Consider the following 25,286-nt stretch of genomic DNA (forward strand, 5'->3'; position numbering starts at 1 on the left):
TTGCTTATTCTGTTTCTTGTGACATTTAGGTATTTCAGTTACAGAAATGACCAATTCATGCTACCATTACATTAAATACGGGATATCATTATGTCCTACAATCTTAGCACATTTGCCATTTTTAATACGTTTTTTCGGGACGCAACTGCCCATAGAGAGACTGCCCCACCCAAAGTGGGACAGGTGGTGACCTTAGTCGCTGATCCTATGTCGGCATGGCGCGCTGACATGCTGCTGTACACCTTCTCTGAGTGTAACCACTGACGGTGCATTGCGGGACAAACGCGGTCATATGCGTATCCTTTGCTCCTTGGATGGGTACACTTAAGCCTTCGTGGCTTGTATTTGCTTCTCCATTTATTTGGGACGGGTACTATGCTGCATACTCTACGTGCGTTTCATTCTGCACGGGACCTGGCTGCTGCCATTACTATTATGGGTGGACCGTGGCTGTCAGCACATTAGGTTGCTCACCTCATGCCGGCTTAGACACGCCTCCAGACGCATCCTACCTGGGCTCGCTCACGTACACTACGCACGTGTCTGTGGTTGCGGTGCACTCTCATTAATATGCATATGGCGCTACTGCACCGGCTATTCACTGCACCGCCGGCGCAGACCTTACGCCGGCCTTGCGCCGAGCTTCATGAATCCCGGGGAAGCTGTGATATAAATAAAGTGTGTGTAGCTACATGTGAATGTAACACTTTTGCTGTGAATGATACATGAGTTAAATACATACAGCATACAGTGTTACTTGTATAAGGAATGGTTTGAAATGGTTTGAAGTGTGCAGTATCTGAGAATATTTGTGAATGGTTAGTAAAATGAAGCAATATTTTAAAAGTCGGTTATGCAATATATTAAGGAAGTGATGTTTTTAAGTATAAAGGGGGCATATTCATTGCAATTTGATTGGTCGGGTGATGATTTGAAGTTAATGAGCTGTATAGGAAATGCTTAAAAATGGTTTTGAATGTTTCTTATGTTTGTATATGGTCTGATGAAACCACGGATAGTGGTGAAAGTGCTTACCGATCATTAAAGTTTCTGGTTTGCATTTTATGTGGTCTGGAGCCGTACTTCGTTTTACTGTTGCCATTTTCTTTTTTGCTGCTGCCTTTGTAGATTTATATATCTATAAATCTATCTATATATCTATATATGTATATGTGTATATATAGATGTATGAACATATACAGATATAAATATATCTTTGTGTGTGTGTGTGTATATATATATATATATATATATATATATATATATATATATATATATATATATATATATATATATATATATATATATATACATATATATTTATAGAGTTAGATATGTGACTAACCCAAAACCAATCCTATTAATTTACTAATTAATATCAAACGTGTTTGTTACTTTTGTTTAATATCACAGGTAAAATTCAGTCAATCATTAATACCTGTTTTTTCATGACATTTAAAACACTTGTAATCTGAATTGTTACCTCTAATTTGTTTTTACTGTCTGCTTGCCTCATGCCAGACTTTTGATAGTGAATTACATCAATTTTTTTCATTATTTTAATCAGCTAACTAGTTTCACATATAATTTATTTAATGGTTCCCACTGGAAACATATATAAAGGTTTATAAATTCCTATACATAATGCTCTTGTGATCCTTACTACATAAAATTCATCACATCCACTGTACACAGCAATATACAGTATATAATTAGAGTAGCAAGAAAAATATCTAGGTGACTTAAGTAATTTCTATACAGAGGAATGGAATATTTAGCCCTGGGATTCAGTAAACTCTGTGTATGCTCTATGCAATGCCTACACAGAGTTTACACGTGTGCGTGGTGTTAGGTTGTGAGTGGCAGCTTTTGCCACTGAGCAGTGCATATTCATGTCACACCCAATTTCTAGGCAGTGTTTCACAGCTGTCAACAGTGCTGCTGGCCAGGAATCTATGTAAGCAAATGTGGATAGCAATACTGTTTAATGAAGTGAACCTACAGTCCGCAGTTTAGTGCTGAATGCCACAGTGATCACCAGAGCTTTAAAGATAGTTCTCAGTCTGTTAGGTCAACACATCTGAATAAAGACTAACATAATGTGGGGACACCTAACCATTAATACGGACATACCTAAATCTGGACAAGGCCATAAATAATGGGGGTACAAAGGGACAAAAATAGGGACAGATTCTAATATTGCTCTTACAAATCCTAGAAAGATGATGGAATAATAGGTTTTACGATAGTATGACTTTTCTGAAGAGCATGAAGTCTGAAACTTAAATGCCTGTCATTATTTTCTGACTTCAGTCTGCAATGACATGCCAATGGTTTGCCAGAAAACCAAAGTGTTATGAGGAAAAGATACAAAATATGAGAAAAACTGAACATTCTGCACAAATCAGGACACTTGAGAGGTATGAACTCAATTGTATGTAATATTGAGTCACATCAGTCCTGAGATCATTCCAGTGATATAGCAGAAAGCCACAAATTTGATAAGGAAAACATCTGGACATCCTGGGAATATCTGGACAGTTGAGAGGTATGAATGTGAAATATATGGTCCAAACCCAGTAGAGGACAGTGTACCTAGCATGCAGAGTATTGTGATATCCCATTCCTGGCATTCTGTACTGAAGCTGTGTTAATGACCTGTAAAAGGACATAGAACTGCCATGTAAAATGAACACTCAAGGGAAGTGTGTGTATTGAATAGGGACACACAGATGAATTGTACAAATGAACACAGGTCAACAGGACAGGTGAAACAACCTAATGTACAGCAGATGAGAGTATGTCAATGGAAGATGGTTGTAGCAGCAACACCAGTCAAATATATACAGTGAAAATGTGTTTTATGTGACTGTCACACAAGGTGACACAAAAATGGAGAAGATGTCTGTGTGAGATCAGCATCTTTATTTGAATAATGCAGAGAGCATCTATCAGTGATATGACATACAATTGGGGTAGGGTGCATATTGTGAAGCTGTGCAAACTGATATTCCTGAATATAAGTGTACTCTTAGCAGAGGTCTCCAACAAGGTGGGCACAGGTAAAGGCTCATGGAAAACATTAAAAGAACCAACCACAATTATGGACAATATCAGAATAATACCACCAGTAATCCCATCCATCTGATATAACATATGTGATTTAGAGTGATAAGAGCTGAGCTTACACACACACACACACACACACACACACACACACACACACACACACACTTGAAAAACTATTATGATGCATCCACACATTATGAGGGTAACCACGTACAACAGTATGAGCAATAAAGGCTATCTGACTGGTGTGCGTGACATAATATATATATATATATATATATATATATATATATATATATATATATACAGTTCAATCCTCACTGTCAAAAATGATATACATGCCATTAATGTTGTCAACCACCTATGTATGTAATGTATGCATCAGCAAAGCAGGTAGCACACATGCATTTGGTGTAACAACTTGATTGGTGTTCCACACCATCAGGCAGTCATGTATATTTGTATATTCCACACAAAAAAATACGTAGGTATGGCCAAAAAGCTGTGTGACAGCTTACTGTGACAAAGGTGGTAGGCTTCTGTTACACATCACTGGAAGATGTATAGGGGGATACATGACAAAGGGCACTTTGTACTCAGTTATTGGTGTGATGGAGGCTGTGAACTATGGAGGCATTTTGGACTTTGATGTGGATGCCTTTTGCATACCCAGTACTTCTGTTACATTCAATGGAGTAGTCAACACTGTGACCATAGCCTGATGGACATTCCAGGTACTATATACTCCAGGACATGGGTCACATACCTATTGGTCTGATTATAGGGTATGACATCTACATTATACTTGGGTTGTACATTTGTTTACCTGACTTTGCAAATTCCCTCATGTTTTCTTGTCATTGCAGGTGTTGTCCTGGCTGTGGCAGCAATAGTTGGTATGTGTTGATACTGTCTGTATGATACTAAAATCACAGTTGGAGTCAATGATTTCCCACATTCTGTACTCCTTCAGGCAGCTGTTATGACCCAGGATGTGTATGTCATGTGTGATATCCATCCCTTAAATAATGGACAGACAAGTGTCTAGCAGACACCCCTGATGTACTGACCTGATCACTGGACCTAAGATATAGGTTATGTCACACATTTCACATAAGTGATGCCACTTATGTGATACATCGGTCTACTTAGTTGATGATATAGCTGTTTATGACTACATATGACAAGTGCTGATTGAATACCTCATTGTGGATTTGTGTCAAATGACTTGACCTGGTCAGGTTCCACAGGATAATACTGATGTTATCACGCATGACCTTGATGACCTTTTTGAGGACAACTATCAGATGTAACAGACATGATTTAGCATTAATGACTTTCACAGGTCTGTGGCACACAGCTGGAGTATTACTATTGCCCATTTAGAAGAGGTCCATGATGACATGTTGGTCTACCTCACAGTGGAGGAGAGTCAGGATGTCTCCATACATGCATGCATCAGGTGCTGTCCCCCCTACTCAGATGGGCGCATGTTGATGTACACCCTTCTATGGGAACATAACCCATGTGGAGGTTGTGTTGAAGTGCGCATTCAAATGTACCAGAAAGGTGTATGTCCTGTGTCACACCATAGGTGATCTGTGATGTTGTCACACAGGACAGTGATTCCATGTGATAGGCCTGGATGAAGGTAAGAGAGTGCATACTGCCTATCGTGATCTAGCCTAGGGTTTTCACACAACCCCCCATGCAGGTATCATTGAGAAACCCTTCCAGCTGGGGATTAATCCCTACATTATGACATGGGTAAACAGTTGGCTCACCAACAGAATACATACTGTGAAAGTTGGTGAATCAGCCTTTACCAATAGAGATGTCACCATTGGTAAGCCCCAGGAATCTGTGCTTGGCCCTTCACTGTTTGGAATCTAGTTCTCAACAGATCAGTCTAATGTATATGGCCTTTGACTTACCAAGTTTGCAGAGTCCTACATATTGGGTGCAGTCATTGAGTCCAAAAATGATGATAACATAGTACAGGCAAAAATGATGATAACATAGTACAGGCAGAGGTAACACAGACAAATGATTGGTAACAAAGGCACACAATCTACAAATAAATGCAGTTATGGGTCTTCTTTATGTTGTCTATCTAAAAAGTGGAATTCCATGTTAATTATAGCATTGACAACAGTTCTGCTGTGCCGAAACCCAGTGATACAAGAACTGGGAACACATATAGATAGCAATCTGAACTTCGACCACCAAGTGTCCACACTGATACTGAAAGCCAATGCTGTGCACATCATAAGTTAAGATTTCATATTCAGATCTTAGGATTGTATGACGGAACTGTACTCAAACCTCATCAGAAAATTAATAGAGTATAATGCTCTGTTTTGCATGTACCTCACCAGACACATGCAGAAGCTGGAGAGGCCACAGGGCTTTCTCATCAAAAAGACACAGGGCCTACAAACCATGCCAAGATGAATGTGGATCTATTAAAAGGTATGTCATTGTAATCTGTATTGCAAAGGATGAGGTGACTTCTGTCTGGCCTCCAGGCCAGTCTATGACCCTGCCCTGTTGGGAGTACTGTATATCTACAAATCTGATTTAGCTCATGACATCAGCAGTGTCTGTTGAGGAGAATATGGTAATAACAGTGTCCTACATGCTGGTGTAAAATGCTCTCTGAAATGTCAAACAAGAGCACACACACTCACACACACACACACACACACACACACACACACACACACACACAGTTGACTGCAGTGAGAATAGAACCCCTACCTAAGTACATAGACTAGACATCTGAGTTCTTTACACAAGCACCATGGCACAAGCCTAACTTGGAGTGTCTCAAACAACACTTCATAGCTGATGACATCAGCAGCATATGTTGACAACAATATAGCAATGACAGTGTCCCATATGCTGGTGTAAAATTCTTTCTGTAATGTCAAGCAAAAGCATGCATGCACACACAGCCAGTTGACTGCAGTGAGAATAGAACCCCTACCTATCTAAGGGACATATACTACAGAACTAAATACTTTACAGATGTGCCACAGCACAAGACTGATTTGTAATAGTGTAGGTCAACTTCTAGTATATGACATCAGCAGTCAATGTGGGAGACAAGAAGTTGGGAGGCCTGCATGAAATGGATGTGTAGGCATGTGCAAGTATCAAAATACTGTCAATCCATGGCATTGGAGCAGTAACTGTAGGATACACATTTCTGCTCTTCTGACTAGATACTCTCTCTCTCTCTCTCTCTCTCACACACACACACACACACACACACACACACACACACACACACACACACACACACACACACACACACACACACACACACACACACACATGACTGCCTTGTGAACAGGACCCCTACCTATTAAAATGCACAAAATACAGAACACAGTACTTTATACAAGCTCCACAGCACAAGTCTGATTTTTAAAAGAATGATGGTCAACTTATAGTAGATGACATCAGCAGACCATGTGGGAGACAAGATGTTGGGAGGCCTGCATACCTTCATAGGTTCATAGGAAGCTACTAGCCTAATGGCCCTAGGGTGTTTACAAGCCTAGCTGTTAAAAAAAACAACTACCCTTATTGAGGAACATAGCTGCCACCTCAGAGGTAATTTTACAATTATCCAATCAGTTGTCAATTGCACTTGAACAGAGTCATTGAGAAGTACTGCTTCACATACAGTGTGAGCATATACAGAAAACTGCCAATTACTGGGGAATATATCTGTGTGCTCAGCATGTTCTATTTATGTCACAGGCTAGGTTGAGAACTCTGGAGCAAGTTAGTCTTGTCCCATTTGAGTTGCAGGTGTCCAGCATTACCAGTAGAACAGGGTATGAGACTGCTCTGTAGGCCAGGCATGCATGATACTGAGTACACTGACAGGTCTTTCAGCCTTTCCATGTATGCCATGTTTGGAGACCCTGGATCACCCATTTACAAAACTCTGTGTTTCCTCCAATTGCTGCAGGTGTCTGGTGAGGTACAGACTGAAAAAAGCATTGTACTCAATTAGGAGTCTGATAAGGGTAGAGCACAGCAGAGCTCTGACTTCCCTGGTCTTGGATGTGATGCCCATATGTATGAGTTGAGTAATGAAGAATGCATGTCTCACCACTATGGACACATAATGATGAAAGTGTAGATTGCTATCAACATGTATTACCCAAGTCTCACAACACTGTTTTTGAACTTAGAGGGGTGCTATGTATATCATAGTTAGCAGGGGTATGCCATTGCCAAAGGGGACAATGAGGCATTGTTTACTTTAAGGTTAAGTCTGTGAGCTTGGCATCAATCATTTTTTCGGTGTCAGCCCTTCTGTAATACGTTACCATCAGTGGGGAACTCTACATGAGCATGTCCAGTTAACAGTCATCTGAAAACTTGGCAAACCACAGGCAGTCTACTGTTGCCTGCACTTCAGGCAAGTAGGTTCCAAACCACCGAGGGCCCAGCACCAATCCTTATGTTATTCTACTGGTAAATTGGCTAGTGGTGGAGGTGCAGTCCCCAACTTTGAGACTGTGTGTTCTGTCAGTGAGCCAGTTGGCTATCCATCTAGTATTGTATGGCCTAAATTCCAGAGGGAAGATGAAGATCTTCTCTGTGAGACACTGAGACATGAATGGGGATAGTGTCAAAGGCCTTTTATAACTCAGCATTGATGTATGTCCTGTTATCTCTCACCCAGGTCTTTGGGGTCAGTATCAAAGATGTCCACAAGGTTCAATAAGCAAGCTCTACCTTTAAAAACAAACAGAATGGTTTGGGTCAAATATGTTAAACATCATATATATCCCTGTGGAAAAGGTCCATCCTGATCCCTTCCCTCACTTTGCAGATAAGGCTTTTTAAGATTATGGATCAATAGTTGTAGTTCTGCATGTTACCAGATTGATCTGCATTGCATATCATGCAACATTTGATATTACTTTCGGTAGTGTAGGTGATAGGTGTGTGGAAAAAGTACTGAAACACCAGGGTTGCAGTGGTTGGGGGGTGGCAACACATGCCTGCATTGTAAATATGTGACATATTGTCAGAGAGGGCCTTCAGTTTGTAATGTTTCCACATGTAATTTCATGTCATAAACAGGAAATGGACAGTAGACAGCAGTAATACACAATAATATTTACTTTTTCATAGAGCAGCATGCAGCAGGTTTGTGCGAACATTGGCAAAGTGTATACGCATGCAAGATACATCTTTGTGCATAGTTAAGCAGTATCCAAACACAAGCTGGAGTGATAAAGTCTGACAGTTAGCACTGAGTCTATACAACACGCCTTCTGCTTAACTGATTCTGTGGCAACACTTGTTAATGCATCAATACATTCCATTTTTGACCCATATTGTACTGGGTTCAAATCCAGGTCTATCTAACACTTCTAAATAATTTTATTTAAACATTGATAATGCAATAACATGTGTTCTTTATAATACATGTGTAGCTGTGTGTTGGCATGGTGCAGTGGGGGTAAGCACCATTGCGCTGCAGTAATGACATCATTTTGCCTCCACTCACCATTACTGCTCATTTGTGTGATGGTCACCTCCCCACAAACATGAAGCCAAAAAAGTGCAGGGATCTGTTGCTTTTGCAACAACTTATGTGTATTGTGTGTGATTCTATTTTTTGACCCGGTTAAAGTGGTGAAAATGGGGTTGATAGGAAAGTGGTGAAAAGGAGAGCAAGCAGGAGGAAGAAAAAGGTAAACCAGGACAGGAATGTGCAGGATGGAGGAAGGAAAGAACCATAGCTATCAATGTCTTTAACAGCATCAATGAAAATATCTGCAGAACATTAACTGAATTTGGACTGTCACCTCCAGACAGAGGGATGACCACAATGCAATCATATTGTATAGTCAATTGGACCAAATCAAGAGTGTCAAGAGGACATGTTTGTCAAATGGAGATCTATGTATGGGGATTTTTTTTTTTGCGAGACAGGTGCCCATTTATTATTTATTTGAGAGAGAGAGGAATGCTGGGGAAGGGATGTAGGTCTGTTTGAATCAGGCAAGTTGGATAGGTAAGGAAGCAATTGCAGACAGACCAGACAAACAAGGCAAGAAACAGGGATGGTGATGGACACAAAAGGTTGGGGGACATAATGACTGGGATGAGGGTGGGGACAACCTGAGCCCACAGTCGTCAAGCTTGGAGACAGTGAGAATTGAGTCCTCACCCACTGGACCGTCATCACTGTCACCTTACTCCACAGGTGGCTGGAGTGTCTGATGTCTCTTCAACTTCCTCCGTCTATGCAACAAGAGTGAAAGCAACCTTTCCAGCTTGTGTAGCAAGCACCAATGGTGTGGTGTAACTCCCTAAGCACCATCCCTGGCAACTTACTGTGAGAGATGAAATCACCACCTCTGCCACTGCTCTCACAGACCAACCTACAGGGATGGGCTACCTAAGGGTGCAAGTAGTGCAGGGGCAGCAGAGGCAGTGCTGCCAGGTTGACTCCCAGACATACTGGACATTGGTGTTGCAGCAAATGGAGCTGGGTCAGGTTGATCCAATGGGGCTGGCCTACCATGCTTTGTTGTGGAGCATTTAGTGATGTGGTACACATGGATGACAAGGACACATTTTGACAACACATAATAGAAATAAAAAAGAAAAACAAAAGTAAAATAAAATTAGAAAACTATTTTTAACAATATAATAAAATAAAAAATAAAAATATTTATAAAATAAAATTAAATTAAAATATTTTTTTTTTATTAAATAAAATTTAAATAAAAAATAAAAGAAAATAAAAAAGAGAAGGGTTGGGGTGAGAGAAAAAAGAGATACAAATATTACCATCATGTGTGACATACAATGCATTAATACAATTACACAACTCTATTATCTTAAGTTTTACATTTAAGTCTACCTTCTAACAGCTACACACTATACTACAGATTGCTGGAAGCAAACCTTGAAATGTGCGTGTATTGCACATATGTGTGTTCCAAATATACAGACTAAAGTTTAGAGCAGGGCATTTGTGACACTGGTATACAGGTTTTAATTTAATGAAAATATTATTGAAGAAATAATAGTGTGGTATAGTTGTGAATTGTAGTATTTGAACCCACAACCTCTCACTAAAGTCTAACATTGGACCCTTAGAATTGGTTTGTGCTACAGACTAATGCATGCATACTTGCATTTACAGTTGGGATATGCACACTCAATTTGATACAACTCTATAAAATACCAAAAAAGCTATCCTTAACTTTTAGTGCTACAATAACACTTCTCTTCTGCTGCACACATACCACTTGCTTCTCTCGGTATCTCCAATCTAGCCCCATGTGCCCAGACATTGAACTACCCATCACTGGCAACAGGGGATAATAGTGAAATGAACAGAAGACCATTATACGTACCAGTCTTGCCTATATTCAGCTTTTTAAGTCTTAAAAGTACTCTCTTTAGTTGAAATTTACATAGATATAAGATGTTCTCAATCCTAAATTCCTCAATCCAACAGTCAACAGTATCCCTCTTCGTCCTCCTCTGTAAGTCATTAAAATGATACCTACATTGCTCTCCAGTGTGCAGGATACCAGTAGCACTGGATACAGCCTGAGCTAAACTATCCCACATTTTAGCCTTGTACTGGGTACCACAATAGTTCCCTTGCAGAAGCCTTGAGCTTTGGTGCTTTACTTGGAGTCCAGTAAATATCCTGGACTCCTGGGTACCCCACCTCTGTGCGCAAAACCTGGCAACATCACCACTAACACCAGCGATGTCTATCTACTAGCAGATCTAGAGCAATGGAGACTGATCCTTTCCTGCCAATTCCATTTATCATGATTACTGGAGTGCATACAACAATGCAATGCATTTGTGAGATGGTATGCGGAGAGCAGCAGTGCCAAGGAGTGAGGAATGAAATATTTGTAATTGCAAGGTTAATCTTAGAACACAATAACAATGACACATATAATTGATACTACCAAAAGAAGAAGCACCACAGTGTATCCGACTGCCCAAATAAATCCTGCAAGCACGATGAAATAACGTACTGTTTATTACAAAAAACAAGAAATCACATAAAGCGCTTTTCGTCAGGCCACATAGCCCAACTTCTTCAGATAATTGTACTACATAGAACATGAACTATAGGAAGTGGAAAGGAAGTGAAAAGTCAGCTGGTTCCTGAATCAGCAGGAATCAGCTGCTCTTAAATTGGCAACCACCTTAATTCATTACCTAAAGTATGTAGCTTAAACAACACTCATCTACACATTGTTTCAAAACAATATTTTAAAATAACAGATAAATAGTATAAAAAGATCTAAAACCAGCGGTTATCTATTATGAAATATTAATGCAGTTAAAGTTAAAATTAACAGTATATATATATTTATATTTTTATTATTTTCGAGTAAAATAAACCTTAAAAGCATATAAACCTTGAAAGCATGAGAATGTGAATAAAAAACAGCAAAACCTGACTTGAGAAGTTGAAGTCAAATACACTCTAAGACAATAGTATGCATAGACCATTTTAAACACAGCATAATAGTCAACTCCTAACCAAATTTTTAATTTGTAGTATGCACTTAATTGAATACGTTTCATTAATGCCCAGAGGGTAACATGCAAAGATATGTAATTGCCAACTCAATTCTAATTTCTCTAAGAGCAAGAAAAGAGGCCTTCCTCTAGGGTCATAGGCAATACAATCTATAGCCCTAAAAGTAAAACCATGGGAGGGTGCTTTCATAATATGCCTGGCCAATGCGTTTTCTGATTTGTTAGACCTAATAGCGTATGTGTGTTCATAGACCCTGTCCCTAAGCCTTCTGTCAGTTTTTCCAATATAGAAGGCAGGACAGGTATGACACTTAGCCAGGTATACCACTCCCTTGGAGTTGCAATCAAATTTGTACTTAGTATTGTATTCAAAATCTCTTATACTAAATTTTGTTCCCTGCTCCATATATTTACAGTAAGGGCATGACAAACACTTATTCATACCTGCATGGTTAAATGTAGCAGAGTTTGAGTACCGAGTTTCCACTAGATTCTTTAAGTTTTTTCCTTTTCTATAAACTATTTTAGGGAAAGAATTAGGGTGTCTTAGTAAATATGTATCCATGTTTATCAAGTCCCAATTTTATATATAGATAAATTATAAATAGATTGTATTGCCAATGACCCTAGAGGAGGGCCTCTTTCCTTGCTCTTAGAGAAATTAGAATTGAGTTGGCAATTACGTACCTTTGCATGTTACCCTCCGGGCATTAATGAAATGTATTCAATTAAGTGCATACTACAACTTAAAAATTTGGTTAGGAGTTGACTATTATGCTGTGTTTAAAATGGTCTATGCATACTATTGTCTTAGAGTGTATTTGACTTCAGCTTCTCAAGTCAGGTTTTGCTGTTTTTTATTCACATTCACATGCTTTTAAGGTTTATATGCTTTTAAGGTTTATTTTACTCGAAAATAATAAAAATATAAATATACATATATACTGTTAATTTTAACTTTAACTGCATTATTTCATAATAGATAACCACTGGTTTTATATCTTTTTATACTATTTATCTGTTATTTTAAAATATTGTTTTGAAACAATGTGTAGATGAGAGTTGTTTAAGCTACATACTTTAGGTAATGGATGAAGGTGGTTGCAACTTTAAGAGCAGCTGATTCCTGCTGATTCAGGAACCAGCTGACTTTTCACTTCCTTTCCACTTCCTATATAGTTCATGTTCTATGTAGTACAATTATCTGAAGAAGTTGGGCTATGTGGCCTGACAAAAAGTGCTTTATGTGATTTCTTGTTTTTTGTAATAAACAGTACGTTATTTCATTGTGCTTGCAGGATTTATTTGGGCAGTCGGATACACTGTGGTGCTTCTTCTTTTGGTAGTACAGACACAGTTTGTGTTTGTGTCTTAGCTTCGAATGACACATATAATTGATATCAGTTCCACTCTCTAAAGTGTTGTGAGAGTGAATATAATGGGAAGTGGAACAACAGTAAAAGTGTATGGAATACCCTGTATTAGAACGCACGACCATGTGTATGGCAGTCCTACACTTACACCTGTTACAACAAGAGAGTTCAATTAACAATTGTACATGTTTCATTTTACTGCTATCAACTGAAACTTCACAACAGTACAAAAAAATGGTTGCACCCTGTACTAGAAACCAGGACAATCTGTACTCCAGCCCTACACTTACACCTGTTGCCACATGACATTCTATAATTTAATAAACATTCATAAGGTCTCTCTATTAACTGCGGCTAACTGCCAATAAACACCACATAGCAGGTTTTTTCGGTGCCTAATATAATTAATTGATGCATCTGGTTTCTATTTTGTGCTTTCTGGGTCTTGTCTGCTTCCTTGGTGGTCCAGTTGCCCGGTTTACACATTACCACACTTCGGGCAAACGAGAAGAACAGCAAAACCCACCATTCATTTCCTTCATTCTCGTAATTGTGCTAAGCTTGGCACTGTGCAAACACTGCCTCCCTCCCAAAAAAAAAATTAAAACCAAAAAGAAACAAGGGAAAAGTAGCTGTCATGAAGAAAAGTAGTGTATGACATATCCACTACAAAATGTTAGTACACATGAAGCATTTCTACTGAGGTCTGTTTTTGATCTCTCACTCCACTGAACCTTCAAATACAGTAAGGGTGCTTTATCTCTCTTTGCCACACAAGCAGTGTTGCAGCAAGGAACTGAAATCATTCTGCATACAACCAACTGCGACATCGTCTAAGGTAATATGACACCATACAACTGTTATTTGTATATTTATTATTTTTGGATGAAGTACACTGAGTAATCACACAACTAGTTATGATATTGCTTGCAAATATATATCTCTGTGCTACCTTTCTGTGTTTGTTGGTCATTCTTCTCTTATTTAACCAGTAATCTGACACATGCAGTCTGTAAGCCATTTTATATAATTGGCCTTAAAAATTGAGAGGGGATGAAATGTTAATAGTATATTCAGTTCCCAACAAATGAAGGGGTGGTTGGATGTTAATGAACACAACCTGTGAATTCTATATTGCTCACTTATATTTCCAGACTTGACAAAAGTACATCTAACACTTTGTAAGTCCAAACTGACATACCTACTGGCTATAGGACAGTCTGCATTGCTGTTATGTTTACCTTCTCCTAGCCAGTAATCATTCATAGTTGCAATCCATTAAACACCAACATTTTGCGATTGCCTGCACTATGTTTACACCTCCTACACAGAGCCAAGAATCTGGGATTTAGCAATTCTAATGAGTTCACGCCTCACTTGTATCTTCACCATGCTGATAGCCCTGAGTCTACATCAGAAAAGGCAACTTTTTAGCTAGGGAAACTAAAGGTGAGCAGACTTGCTTATGTGAAAAACACAGAAAAGAGGCTATTACTTTGGGATATATCTGCACAGAGGATTATTCATTTTTAGGAAGCATGCCTGCATTTTGTCAGCTGCATACTGCACATGCTGACTTGTAATTATGATCTTTTCTGTTAATAGTTTTATATATATATATATATATATATATATATATATATATATATATATATATACATACATACATTTATATATATAATATATATATATATATACACACACACACACACACACACACACACACATTGATTAGCACAAGTTTTAAATGCTTTTATCTGTATACATTAGTTAGAAGTGTACTGATGACATGGGCAAGTTTGTCAAGACATTTCACAGGTATATATGATTGGCAATACCTTCACATGTAATATTCTTTATTAAATCTGTAGACATGTTTCAGTGACAGGTCATTTTAGAGCACTTTTAACACTTCAAAGATACTTTGTTGGCCAAATGTGTTATTTGCCTGTTCCTTTTTGGGTGGGGGAGCAAGTCTGCATTTCTGTTATAGAACATACAAGGATATGTTGCTATTGTTACTCTCCTATTTTGCATCCAGCCTACACATCCAAGTCAAATATATCTCAGCTGCCACATGTTAAAGTCAGTTCTGTACAAATCTCTCACCTTTTACTTGCTTACAGTACCAAGTAATGACATACAAGGATATGTCACTCATTCATATTATTACACAACACACTTCAGGTTCAAAACTTACCTTGTAAATGCAGCAGTCACCACAGTTTTAGTTCAGGGCTGACTCTGATGCATGGGTGGGGGGGTGCTCTGCATTATGATTCCAATACTTGTGCCAAATGTATTAGAATCTGTGCTATCCAGCACAATATCATCCTGCAAAGCAGCTGCAGTAGGAACACCAATGGCTATGAGCAAATATTCTACCAGCACTGAAATGGTCACCACACCCACATGCAGGTGAAGAGTCAGAAGTGGAACCCTAAGCTGCCCTGCATGTAAGTAGGTGTAGCCATGCATGGTATACACTCTCCCTAGCCAAGAGTCAATGGATAGCACATATGCTGACCACCTAAGGGGTACCCTATACACATACATAGAGTATAATTGATGCCAGGCAACACTCATAACCTCTACTTACCCATGTAATGGCTGTGTTCTGCTAGAATCAGACAGAGTCAGCCCAAATGACAAGAGTTGTGAGTGGAGGATTATCAAGGTAAATTTGGAATCCATACTAGAAAAATAAATGTATAAGAACATGAGTGAATGCCATGCACCAGCATAGTGTAACTAGTAAATGTACCTAAGTAGAATGATTATGAGTTGTCCAGCAATGACATCAATATGTGACAGGACTGTCTTCTCTAATATGTATTTATGCAGTTAAACAATTAACATGCCTCATGCATCCAAAATACTCAGTATAGAATAAGCAGTCCAAAGTCTACTTAACCCTACATGCTCACAAGAGGAGCAATAGGTATGGCTGCCATACCAATGATTTCAAGGTAGGAATCACAACATTAAAATGCTGTAATAATTCAGAAAAAAATTCCAAATGACATCACCAATGCATATCCTAAGCACATAGTTACCCCACCTCTGTGCCCTAAACCTGGCACATTCCTCACTAACACCAGCCATGTCTATCTACCAACAGATCTAGAGCAATGGTGACTGATGCTTTCCTACCAGTTCCATTTATCATGCTTACTGGAGTGCAAACAACCACGCAATGCATTTGTGAGATGGTTGGTGGAGAGCAACAGTGACAAGAAGTGAGGAATGAAATATCTGCAATTGGAAGGTTAATCTTATGACACAATAACAATTTCTCATCCCTCATATACATAACTGATATCAGCTCTGCTCTCTAAAGTGTTGTGAGAGTGAATATAATGGGAAGTGGAAAAACAGTAAAAGTGTATGGGATATCCTGTATTAGAACCCACGACCATGTGTATGGCAGTCCTGCACTTGCACATGTTGCAACAAGAGAGTTGAAATAACAATTTTACATGTTTCAATTTATTGCTATCGATTGCAACTTCACAATAGTAAAAAAAAAAATGGTTGCATACCCTGTATTAGAAACCAGGACAATCTGTACGTCCAATAAACACCACTTAGCAGGTTTGTGCGGTGCCTGATATAATTAATTGAATGCATCCGGTTTTCATTTTTTGCTGCCTGGATCCTGTATGCTTCCTTGGTGGTCCAGTTGCCCCTTTTACACACTGTCCCACTTTGGGAAAACAAGAGAAGCATAGCAAAACCTGCCATTCATTTCCTTCAGTCTCCTGATTGTGCTAAGCTTGGCATTGTGCAAACACTGCCCCCCCCCCCCGCAAAAAAAAAATTTAAAACCAAAGAAAAGAGAAACAAGCGAAAAGTAGCTGACATGAAGTAATGTAGTACATATCCACTAGAAAATGTTAGTACACATGAGGTATTTCTACTGAGGTCTGGATGCGATCTCTCACTCTACTGAACCTTCAGTATACAGTAAAGGTGCCTTATCTCTCTTTGCCACACAAGCAGCTTTGCAGCAAGAAACTGAAATCATTCTGCATACAACCAACTGCAACATCATCTACAGTAATATGACACCATACAACTGTTATTTGTACATTTATCATTTTTGGATATAGTACACTGAGTGATCACACAGCCAGTTATGATTATTACTTGAAAGGTAAGTGTTGAATCCATACTAGAAAAATAAATGTGTAAGAACATGAGTGAATGGCAGACACTGGCATAGTGTAACTAGTAAATGTACCTAAGTAGAATGATTATGAGTTGTCCAGCAATGATATCAATATGTGGCAGGACTGTCTTCTCTAACATGTATTTATGCAGTTAAACAATTAACATGCCTAATGCATCTAAAATACCCAGTGTAGAATAAGCAGTCCATAGTCTACGTAACCCTACATGCTCACAAAAGGAGCAATAGGCACAACTGTCATATCAATGATTTCAAGGTAAGATTCACAACACTAAAATGCTGTAATAATTTAGAAAAAAATGTCCACATGGTGTCACCAATACATATCCTGAGCAGTTATTTAGCTATCCACCTTATGCATCTGACATATACATATGTATCCCTAAATTCAAATGGTAGAAACAAGGTGATGGCACAGTTATCATCATTTGCACAGGGTGGTGGGGGGCAGATAGCCAAGGCTGACACTAAAGTAAAGAGTGTGTGTGAGTAAGAAACACAGTCAGGCAACGGTGTAGATAATATCAAAGGGCCACTGAGACAGGATGACCTGAAACCCTCATTAATGCCTCATATAGCTGGTATGACTGGGTGTCTGTATGGGACCTCTATGAGATATATGTGTGTGAGTGTCTGCTTGAACACAGCCAAGACAGACAGGTTTGAGCAGTGCATGGTAGAGGCATTAGTTCAGTGCCATCACCTCCATACTCGAGAACTAGTTTGGCCAGGAGTTGCATAAGAAAGTCCACAGCCATGGTCAGATATGATTGTGCAACCTGAATGTAAGTAATGTCTGCTGGATGAGCTGTCCTCATGACTATGCCCAAATCCATGACCCCATGGCCTACCATGTATGGGTGTGGACACCTCAACCACTGATGGAACAGTGGAAGTAGTGCCATTACAGCAGTGGGATCAGGCATGGCCACATTGTCTAAAATGAGATGGCGTTGCAGCCCTATGTCCATGTGGATGCTGTCCCCTTCCCAGCAGATGTTCAGTCACAGACACTGCCTGTTCCAGTTTGACATTCATCTGATCCATTGAATCAGCTACATGGTGGAGGCAATCACACATGTTAGATTATGCCATGTCTAGAATGCTAAGCATGTCCTCAGAGGTCCTAGTGGAATGTGCTTGTGCCTCCATGATGGCCCTGTACATATGTCACATGACATGTAATGACACACCAGCTTTAGAAAGAAGGTGGATAACAGTCTTCCAAGCACCCCTACCAACTCTTCTGCATGGTACCCCAACCATACTTTGGTTATGGCCAAAGTCAACCAACACTGAAACTGCAGTAACAACACTATCCTGATCAACTGTGTCACTCTTAACCTGTCCATTATCTGAGGGCTCAGTGGAATGAGTATGTGTATGCATGCTGACTGTGTCAGAAGGGAATCCAGGGGATGTGTGAGTCACAACCTCAATGTCCGATAAGGAATGAACACAAGAATTAAATTACTACTCCTTTAGATACTAACCCAAAATATATGAACAAAAAGTATAACTGTTCACGCAGTTGCAGATGGTACAGCAATACAGACACTCATTGCACCCTTCTCACACATACAGATAATATGTCTAAATAATGCTTAGTAATAAGAAAAAAAACATTTACTTACTATGTGCATATGTCCCAACACTTTGCAGGGAGGATGGGTCTGGAAGAAATGAATCAATGAAATGATGGCAATTAAGCTTCAGCATGGGAATAACACAGGAACAGTAATACACAGTTGGCTATATACCCTGTAAGAAACAGTTCTTAATAAAACTTGTTTGTGCCATCCCCCCACTCCCATGTCTATTGCCCCACTCCCTTGTATAACTATGAATTATTAATAGGTACAGATCAAACATGTATCACAAGCAGCAGCAGCCAAATCATATTTTTGTCTATAGGACAATATAATGTTGCTGTATGTAAGCCTACCTGGAATCTGCCACTTGGACACACTTGGCCTCCCAGTCACATCAGCACCAACATCAGTCACATGGTATGGTGGCTCCCCTGTGCTGCTGAGATCTCTGACAGTCGACAGGAACTCCTCATTTAGTGTCAGTGGTAGCTTGATAACAGGACCACACCCTCCACCCCCCCTCCCCCATAGCCAGCTATTCTCAGCAATTGGGGCTGCCCTCTTCCATTGCAATGAAATCATGTCAGTGGTCCGATGTCACACCTGATCATAAATGTGGCTATGACTACCAACTCTTTAACATCAGTGGCTAACTGGTTCCAAATGTCCTTTCTGGCAATCATATCCCCCTGGCCTTCCTCAATTAGAAAGTCTCAATGGCATCTCAGAGCCTGGATGATGACCTCATTCTCAGCCTCATTTAAAGGGAGTTTTCCTGAATTTGCTGGCTTCGGTGCCATAATCTTATGTGGCATAAAATAAAGAAGGACAAAACCCGTTAATAGCACATAAGTAATCTATTTTTTTTCCCAAAAAATAATTAGTCTGTGTACCAATTGTCAGCATAAAGCACTTGAAATTCCTTCCTCATTTAGGACAACAGAATGGTAGGTGGCCTCCCAACACAAACAAAAATGTTTATACAAACCCAGAAATAGCACATAAGTAACATTTTATGTTTCTAAAAAAATCAGAGGCTGTGTACTCACTGTCAGCAAAAAGCACTTGAAACACACTTCTCATTTAGGACAACTGAATGGTTGATTGCACCCGCACACCCTCCTACACAAATGTAAAGGTCTGAACAAACACAGATTCTGTCAGCATTCTTAAACTGAAGACTACACTTATGTCATTGTTCACTGGATGGCAATTTTTATTTTTAAATAGTCAAGAATGCAAATTAGGAATGCCAGTCAATTTTCACTGCGCCAACCACTGACGTGGAAATTTCCCTGGGGCATATGAAAAGTCTAACACCACTGTCAGTCACATGTACAACCCCTTGTATTGGATGACAAACATAATTACAGTCCTCTCCAAACACAGGTGAAATTGCAAAAACAAATGGTAAGAACATACTTCTGCTGAAAGCATAACCTATCTCACAAATATAAAGCCCTAAAAAATACTGAGTATGCCAACAGTGAAGTATAAGAAGTGCATATAGATCAAGCTTCATTTTTCTACTTGCTATATAAATACATTTCTAAATAGTTACAATCTAAACATCCTAGGATAATGGAAACATACCTTAGCATAATAAATGCTTCTCTGCAGAGAAATCTCTTTCAAAGAAATACAGATCTTCGATTTTGTCTGAAAACGACTCCCCACTGTCAAGTTCCCTAGCTACACTGTAACTTTTTATACTATAGACTCAGACCTCTGAACACTGTGAAGATGCAAATGAGGTGTGAACTCATCAGATTTGCTGAATACCAAACTTTTGACCTTGTGCAGCAGATGTAGACATTGTGTAGCCTCTAAGGCATTGTTAGGTGCTAATGGCTTGGAAGTGTGAATGATTAGTCTGAGTGAACGAAAACACAGCTGCAATTCAGAGTCCCTTCTTTGCAGTGGGTGTGTCAGTGAGGATACACAAAGTGTGGAATTAACTGCAGTGAACTTTTAAATAAAAGCAAACATCACATGTGTATATTTTTTGCCTTAATAGCACAAGTCTCCTGCCTTTGCTGAAAATTGGTGTTCACTATTATGTATTTGTATCACACATGGAAAGAAAAATGATAGGAAATGCATTATAGACTACATGTCTGATAGTAAGGCAGAGATAAAGGAATAATGACAAGAATACGAGGAAAAGACAGAGCTGCATTTTTGCAAACATGTTCATAAATAACTGTGCATTCAGCCACTGCACTAAATACGTTAGCCAACAAACAACAGAGAATGTCCAATTGTATGCACTTTTAATACTGGATATCTAATGTAAATTGCTTGTAAAGCTGAGCCTGTGGCAAATCGAGAATAACCCACTACAACTGTGTGTAAGTGCAATAGTCTGATGGTTCAAATCCAGAGGGTCTAATTGTTTAACTTTTGTTTTCTTTTTTTAATCTTTTTTTTTTTCCTTTACCATGTGCATGGCTCATGGCAAAGTGCAAACATGGTTAGCTGCTTAAAAAAATGAAAATGTAATTTCAGCTGCCATACAGGGTGCATAGATGCTTAGCAGTATTGCATGGGAATCAGCAACATGAATGGTAATGACTGCAAAAATTCCACCTCTGACCCGAGTGTCTTTGTAGCATAAGGTGTAAAAATATTGAGTTAAACAAGAAAGAAGATAGGCAAAGCAAGGTTGGAGTCCCACAGTAGTTGTTCCTAATGAGAAAGGATAATAATGAGCACGTGGACAAGTAATATATATTCCGAATTGCATTTTACATTTGCACATTGCCTACCTATGTGCAAACAGAGTTCACTACTTAAGGAAGAAAGTCAACAATTTAATTTGCTTTGCCTTCCCTCACGCAAACTGGCTCAGTTGTGATGTGTGGCTGTCAGCACTCTGGACAGTACTGAGTGTGGAAAATAGATCTGCTGCTTAGCCTTCTGTGTGTCACCAGGTATGCGTACAATGAGTTAATGGTCAGAACACAGATGAGCCAAGGTTCAAATCCAGCACCCTCCACTTTTTAGTAGGTAATATTACATGCCAATAGCTATGTATACCGGGTTGATTGACATAAATGTATTATTTTTCTTGTATACACATTTTTTTTTAGGTATCATATGTATTATGTATTATGTGTGTAACTAGTTTAGCATGGCATAGATGATTATATAATAAAAAATGCAGTTGCATATCTCTGAAGGACACAGTAGTTTACTGACATTCATTTACACCCCTCCCATTACCCAGGTTTAACTGTAAAACATAATGTGTTTTTAAGTATGTATCATAACTAAAAACTCTATTACTAAAGTCATGCAAGTCTATCCATTTCCAGTATATTGTTAGACATTAGTCCTGCATCACAGCTGAGAATGCATAAGTCAGGACCTTGTAATGTCACAGATGCAGGCTTAATTGAAGTATAGCATCAGTCACTCTTTAAACTGTATATCTGTAATGACCACAGTTGGCAAACACTTATTCTGTGACAATGAGAAATTATCATTTATGTGGAAATGTAGGCATTCTATTTTATGTAGGTTTGAATCCCACATTGTACAAACTACTTTTAACAGTGTGTGTGTGTGTGTGTGTGTGTGTGTGTGTGTGTGTGTGTGTGTGTGTGTGTGTAAAACCCCACAAAATACATGTCATGTCATCCCATTGATCCCTCCAAAGTCATGGCTTAAAAGACAAGTCATTTAGCATTTCTGTATTGACCACTGGACAAAGTTTGACTAGGTATAGCATCAGACATGCAATAAATCAATGCCAAATGTCACATCATCATTTCTGTTTCATAAACTGCTTTCCTGTTTGTTTGGCAATGTCTTTCTTTGCTTACCATTGTGCACATATGGTTGGCATGGTTGTGTGTGTTTATGCACTGGTCCTAAAATGCAATATTACAATTTGGTGGGAAACCTTTGCTACTGTTGTTGGAAGACCTTTGCAGACATGGCTGGTGATGGCATAGATGTTTCAAATTCAAGGAGCAGAAGTGGGGTGTGGAGGAGTCAAAAATCATTCTTGCATTCCTCATGAAGAGCTACAGGGGGACTATACCTCATCTCAGTACAAGGCTAAGGCTTGTAACAGCCAAGCCAAGGCTGGCTGTAGTGCAACTGTTATGCCACACACTGTGGACCAGTATAGACACCACAACAGTGACCTTAAGAGGTGCGAGCGGGCACAACTCCAAAAGTGGCTAGATCAATTTTGAACTACTAACATCCTCGAGTTTTGTAAGTATACAGATCAAGCAACTTGAAATAATATGCAGTGGTGTAGACAGCCAAGACCAGTATGCATAATGCTTTCATATCCTTTTTTCTTTCATTCTTTATTTACAGCTGCAGAGGAAATCTCAGTGAACAGTGAGGCTCATGCTGACTGATTGGAGTGACTCAGAGAGGCAAGGGGTACATCTGTAGCACAACTGACCCCAATTATAGAAAATATATTGTGATTCCATAGATCAGTATCAACTTCAGCATTTATATCTTAACTGTAACAGCAAGAAATCATGCTTTGTTCTGTAGCTCTTGATAATTGTACTAGGTAAGTGCAATTATGTGGGTTCACTTCCCACAGGTAACCTATAGATTCACATTCAACAAGGGTCATTTTGAAATTTGAACTGAAGCAATATTTGCTTTAATGTCATGTTTTTAACTTAATTTGTAGTACCTTTAAAAACATATATAGAATATGTAAATATTCGAAAGATTACTAGTAACAATTCGCAATCACTGTGGAACTGTGAAAGTTCTACAGCTAGTATAATAATAAAAGGATATTTATTGTAATAAAGCATTAATGTGACATATTATATCTCTGTTTTTTTTCTCACCCCACACCTAATCTCTCTCTGTTTTTTTTTTTTGGGGGGGGGGGGATCATACCTGGTATCACACCTTTCTGATGTCACACCTGTCTGCCAAAAAAATCAAAATCCAGAATTAAAGTAGCGTAAAGCCATTACTTTGTGCTAGTTACTGTGACAGTTCTGTAGACTGCTGGATGTAGCAAAGTATAACTTCCTATAAGGATTATTGACATAAATCACTTGACTGAAGATTTTTTTTTTTGCTCATAGCATAAAGGGTTCAGTTCCAGATATGTCCCACACCATTTCTTAGCGTGATGTTGTATGTCTTAGTTATGCTGCTTCACTCACATGTTAGCATTTGCCACAGTTATGGGTTCTCATGGACATATATTTGATACTAAAGAGTATTTGAAGTGACATCCATCCCCACAACTATGCAATATTTATTCAACCTTCCTCTGCTTGTCATAAGCCCTTTGCCCCTCTCCTACCCCTTCTTTACCCCTGTATCAGTCACTTCATGCTACACAGCATGGCAGGTTAACAATAAGGGCACACCAAAACATGTACATGAATATTTCATTACACCAAACATCGTTATGTGTATGTTGATCTCTCCTTGTATTCACCCCTTCACTCCCAACCCTCTTTACATGTGCATATCTATTAGGCTGATGGATGTACAGGTCATCTCATGGTTTCTGCATACTGTTATGACTCTGCTAATTGATAATACCAACATGTTACCTTGATTTTATAGGCTATCAGTACTTGTGTAGTGTGCAAGGTTTCAAAATCTTCTGTAGGATTCTTTGTGTCATGTTCATGTGATGATCAGATGTATAAATGTATGTTTGTGTCTTGTCAAGGCCTATAAGCCAGCAGTAGTAGAAGATCTTAAGAACTATTTTCAGAGGTCACTTTTCTGTGTATCTGTTATGTATCCATCTGTCTACCCCTTCTGCTACATACGTTTGATATGTCTGCCTATCAAGTAAAATGTAAGGTGGGCCACAATTGACAATTCCCACATGGTACCATTGCATTTCAGATGTTCCACATCTTCTGCAAACAAATGTACATGGATTTATTAATTATTGTAACTCAATATATCCTCTATCCTTATCTCATGGAGTTCATACTACAGAGCAGGACATATCCTGATTAAGATGACATGTCATAAAAACACACCATTAGGATGTTCGTGAATGTGCCAGAACAGTATGTCCTATGTCCTCTACAGCCCTGTGTCTGTCATTATTTCTTCTGTCTCATCAGAATATACTGTAGCATCTTTATTAGTATGGTAGCCCTACACAAATAGCATATCTGCTGAGTCAAAATAATTTAAAAAAAAATGTACCACCCCTTTTCATTTGTAGAAGCTTAGAAAGTTTAGCTTGTAGAAACATTTAACTTGTGATTTCCAGTGATGCCTGCAAAACAACTACTAGTTGTAGAAAGGCCACAGAAAGACCTCACTAAAAGAATCATGAGCCTAAAGCAGATGCCCTATGCTGACCGTGTAAACAACTCCAGCTATACTCTGTCGCATATCATCTACTCAGATGTGATTTCTGCTTAACATACAAGGCCATGTCAAACCCAGAGCTGTTGGACATGCTACACATAAAAAAATCCCAATCCCTCAGAGCCACACACTCCAGGGATCTAAACCTGG

This window comes from Protopterus annectens, chromosome 1.part1 (assembly GCF_019279795.1).
Source record: "Protopterus annectens isolate FY-2018-M chromosome 1.part1, PAN1.0, whole genome shotgun sequence".
NCBI lineage: Eukaryota > Metazoa > Chordata > Ceratodontiformes > Protopteridae > Protopterus > Protopterus annectens.